Below are 5383 nucleotides of genomic sequence, written 5' to 3' on the forward strand. Positions count from 1 at the left end.
GCAAACTCTATTTTCGGAAACTCTCAAAAGTCTAGATTCTTTCATTAGCCTATTTTAGGAGTTAAAGAACTCCTAAATGGGTCAAGAATGCTTGATGTTGGGCTAAAAAAAAAATTTTAAAAATGAAACAAATAATTGGGCCAAAAAATTAGATTTAGAAAAAATTAAAATAATTTGATTTATATAAAAAAAATAAAAAAATAAGGAAAATTCAATTTTTATTCGGTTCTTCGATTCTTGGTCTAGAACCAAGAACCGAACCGTACCCGTCAGTTCTCGATTCGGATACCCGTTCGGGTAGTTAACTTAAGAAGAACCGTCGAGTTCGGTTCGGTTCGTGAGTTTTTCCCAGCCCTAAGTATGGAAGTTTTGAACCAATTATTCTTTGTGACAATATCGGTAAGAACACACACATAAGTATCACGTGTTCTCGAGTTCCTCAACTCGCTTAGCGCTGTTATGGCCTTGCACTCATTTTATTTGACAAACTTTTAAGAGAGAAACTCCAACTCTCAATTGAGGTGGCACCACCTCGAAATTTGTTTAGGTAAAGTTCTTCCAGTACCTTTGTTACTTTTAGAGATACTTGTGTTTTAGCACTAAATTTCATTAAGAGCTTGAATGCTCAACCTTCACTTTAGTAACAATCAGCATTATTTTAATTATGATAGGGTCATCGTGGATTTTAATAATGCAGCAACTATCTACATATCGAATGACTTGTTGTTACTCTTTAAACCCGTTGATTACCTTTTGAGTAATGACAGACAGGGTTGCCATCATTGGTGAACCTTTTATTTAGGAGTTTCAACCCCACCCAACTCGAACTGGACACCACTAAATTTTCTTTTAGTTGTCTGTTTAAAAGATCCGCTAAATTCTCTACGGAATTATTTCACCTTTGATAATCTCCTTATGAAGTCACGTCTAAGACATATATATCTAGACTTTCCATGTGACTTAGTATCTTATCAAATATAGATAGCCAACAATCGATTCATTTGATAGATACATCTTGTTACTACGAAGGAATCTTTTATGAAGTCACATGCTTCTTACTAGCTTTATTTAAAGCTTTAATTTCCATCAAATTATTATACTAGTCAATTACTTTTATTGTGGATTTCATACTTGGGTATTCAAATTTCATCATTGAAATATTACAGTGAATCTTCAACTTATGAATATTCTTAAATATTCACATTAGTTTTGCAAACTTCGTGACTGGCTTTCATCCAATTCATCCACTTAGACTTAGTGTATTTCATCCTTATAAATATATGTATACGGACTTCTCTACCCTTTCTCCTTTCATAAATATCTTTCTATCATTAAAAAGGTAAATGACATGGTAACTTTTTAAAACTAAGTTACCCCCAGTTCCTCAATTAAGAACATATATTCAATCTAATATCGTTGCATCTACAAATCTTTGAACTTCTCATAAAAGTGCACAAGCGTCAATGTTAAACCCCCACATTTCGGGTTACACTAGAACTTATAATTCATCAATTTTTTCATAATTCAATTCACTTATTACTTGGATTACACAATTTGATCAAAGTTATCTCATATACCATTAATGTTTCTTAAGCATAAACCAACTCAATTTGGTTCGTTGATTGAAGTTCAATTCAATTAATGAAGAAAACCAAGTACTACTTCTTTCAAACATGTACAACTTATCACTTTTCACAAGATATCATCATATCAAAAATAAGACATGGAATTGGATTCCCTGTAGGCGCAGTGTACAAGTAGCTCTTGTTCTTTAGCCTATAGGGCACATCCCGCGATTTACCTCCCTCACAAAACTCTAGAGACGGAGCAGTGGGGGCTCTCAAGATTGGGGTTCACCTTTTTTTTTTTTTAAATAATAAGGCATGCGTTCACCTTATTTAACTTCGGACAATATTACATTTTGCCATACTCATATGCAAACATAATTTAGCATAAGATCATCTCATTTAATTTAATATAATTAATTGAGGCTATTACTAAAAGTTAGTATAATTTCCATCCAAATATGAAAATTTAACCAACTAGTTTACCACATTCAAACTTTTTCAGATTTGAATAAAAAGGATATTCAGCACCACCCTAACTTTAGGCGCAGTTTGTGCTCTACAAAGTATTTCCAAGTCTTTATAATTTCGCAAGCAATTTTCACTAGAACAAGTCACAATCTGTCATACTTTATGCAAAATATAAGTGGCATAAAGTCATCTCACTTGATTCCATAGGATTCAATAAGGCTATCGACATTAACCCAAATTGATATGAGTTCAACAAGACATGAAATCAAACAATTAGTTGGCATTCTCACAATATTATTATTCCATGCGTACAAACCATATTGTTCCCATATTGCACTTATAGCATGCATCAATCTATATTTCTTTTGATAAGTTCATATTTTTTTCGCAAATTTATATAATGGAATACAGGGAAAGAGACACGAAAGTAACTACGTGTAATTTTCCATTTTTTACAGAGGAAATGGTTATAAGAGTTCACATAATTTCTTTCAATAAATTCTTACACATTAAAATTTTCCCATATGTAACATATGCAATATCATTAATTTTATTGCAATAGTATAGTATTCACATCAAGATTTCAACCATTTAACTACATGGGTGCCAAAATTATACATTTCAAGTGAAAAAACATAAATTTTCTTCATGCATATTCAAAATAGAGTAAACACTTTCATACACCAATTAATGAATATCAAATAAATTCACAATTCAAATATTCTTATTTATTTTTAGCATGTTCCCCTAGCCACCATAACAAAATGTTCCATCAAATGATTCTAGATTAACAATTTAAGAAAACCAATTGTTTCTTTCAAAACATAATTTCATGGTAGTAGATCCATGTAATTTATGCATACTTCATCAAAAGACATATTTGTTATCATGGTTTTGATTAATCGATTTCGGTCTCAACTTGAAACTACAAATGGAATACCACATTGCTTAACAATATTCAGCATGACTTTCATACTTAACATGTAGTAAATCAGCGAAGTAGATCATAGATCACATAATCAATTATCATGCCGTAATATTTAATAAATTGACCCTAAAATATCTCATAATATTCTACACGATTTTCACAAATGAGAGGCTTAATGAATAAAGATTTCAATTTGAATATAATCACATAATTCTTTCAAAAATTTTATGTTGATATCAAACCAACACATAATAATCTTTCATTAGCCTCTACTATCACCATAAATTGCATATAAGATCAAAATCCATAAATAAAGCATATTCTAAGGATCATAAATGCTTTAATCCATCAAATATATCAGGCGAAGAATTTATATAACTATGCAATTCATAGATATGGACACAATATTCATATCCTTCATCTAATAGGAAGTTCTAGATGATTATGAAAATTCATATTCAAATTCATCAAATGTATGTAAACACATACCTTACAAATGAATATGCAATTTTAATTTTTCATGCAACATCATGATTTCCATATTTCCACTTTCACAAACATATGCAACAAATTATGCATAATCGAAATTAAATTCATGAAGGATATCATCATTGATAATGTGCATATATTTTAACAAAACATCTAAATTGCACGTGAGAAGATAAATGAATATTACCGGAATTGAATTTATGATGTCGGATTGTATCCTTTTATTCTTCAATGAAATCATTTCTTTTCAACCTTTCCAAAATTCTTTCGCCAAAGAAATGTTGATTTCGGTAGCATCGCCAAATTCGAAATTAGAATGTAGGAGATCTTCACTTCCGTCAACAGAAACTTAAATTTGTACTAGCCTTCACATGAAGTTCGCCCATCAAATATCCAACTAGGAACTGGATTTCATCAACTTGATCCCGCCAAAGTGATATCGTTCTCCACCGCAAAATATAGTTTGAGATTGTTGGATAATTTACATCAACTGGGAAAAATGGAGAAGAAACAAATAACCAGAAATGTGATCAAGAAGATGAAGAACATAACGAATATGAAGGCTCGAACGCGTAATTGCTGTTTTCAAACTATATTTGCCCCATCTCGGGATTGAATGAGATGCTGAAAGATTTTGGCAAACGGTTTGTAGGATTATATCAAGGCTTGTAAAAGATTTAACACCAAAGTACAAGTGCAATCCTCTGAAACTTTAAGAACACAAAGATATTGAATATGAATGTAAATCAATAGTTTAATTCAATGTGGAATGATATGTGGATCTCAAGATGTTTTTCAATGTTTCTAATATGTTTTTATTGATCATTCATTACCTATTTGTAGGCCTCAATCAATACATCACGAAATTGTGACATAACAAGATGAAAACTAGCAACTTTTAATCCAAAACGGCCCCCAAGTTTCAAATTGAAAAATTAGCCAACGACTATTTTTTTAACATTATGCGTACGCATAGTAGAAGCAAATTTGATTTTGTTTTAGCTAAAACACATTTCGTATACGCACAAAATTAAGCATGTGCGTACGCATAGGCAAAAAGCCAAAATTTTTCATTTTTTAATTTCTTTTGATTTTACTAATTCCATAATTGAGCTCACCAATTAGGCATTATCATTCCATTGATTTTGAACAAATACTCAACACAAACCTCAAATCTCGTGAGGTTAGAAAGTTTCGATCGGCTAGACTCTTTAGGGCTACCGTCAACTGTGCTAGCACTTCCACCACAACCTCACTGATGACGTGGCACCGCTCCTTGGTAGTCAAATTGATGATGGCCATCCCATCCATTCAAACGTCGATCGTCGTTCTTCCTTCATAGTTCTTTTGAGGGATTCCAATTTTGCAAGTGATTTAGGGGAAATTTTGGATGTTTTATGTAGTAGATCTGACGGAGAAGATGGAATTGGGGTTAAGGAAATAGCTTAGCAATAAAGTAGTGGAGTGAAACGTGTTTCATTTGGCCACTGTAGAGAAACCAGTTTGAACGAGATAGGTGTGAAACCTCGCCCGACAAGAATGACAGTGAAGCCCTGAAGGTAGTTGATAGATGGAGATAGAGATATCATATACATCTCTTTACATTTAAAAAAAAAAAAAAAAAAAACACTTTCATATTTTGTATTTCCAATTTTTGCGTGTTGCATATAAATTTGGCCAACTTTGAGCTATATATCAGGCCCATTGAATATGGCTTTTGTTTTTACTTTTTGTAGAAAGTTAGATTTTAGTTTTGTTTGAAACTAATTTTTTAAAAGCTTTCATTCGTACTTTTAAAAAAATTATATTTGATCCACTTCCTCTAAAAACTCTTATAATTAGAAAAGCACCTTTAAATTTAGTCCAATGGATTCAAAAGAAGTTTTTGGATCTCAAAAGCATTTTGACTTTTCAAAAGTCATTCCAAACG

This window comes from Olea europaea, chromosome 12 (genome assembly GCF_002742605.1).
Source record: "Olea europaea var. sylvestris chromosome 12, O_europaea_v1, whole genome shotgun sequence".
In the NCBI taxonomy this organism is placed as follows: Eukaryota; Viridiplantae; Streptophyta; class Magnoliopsida; order Lamiales; family Oleaceae; genus Olea; species Olea europaea.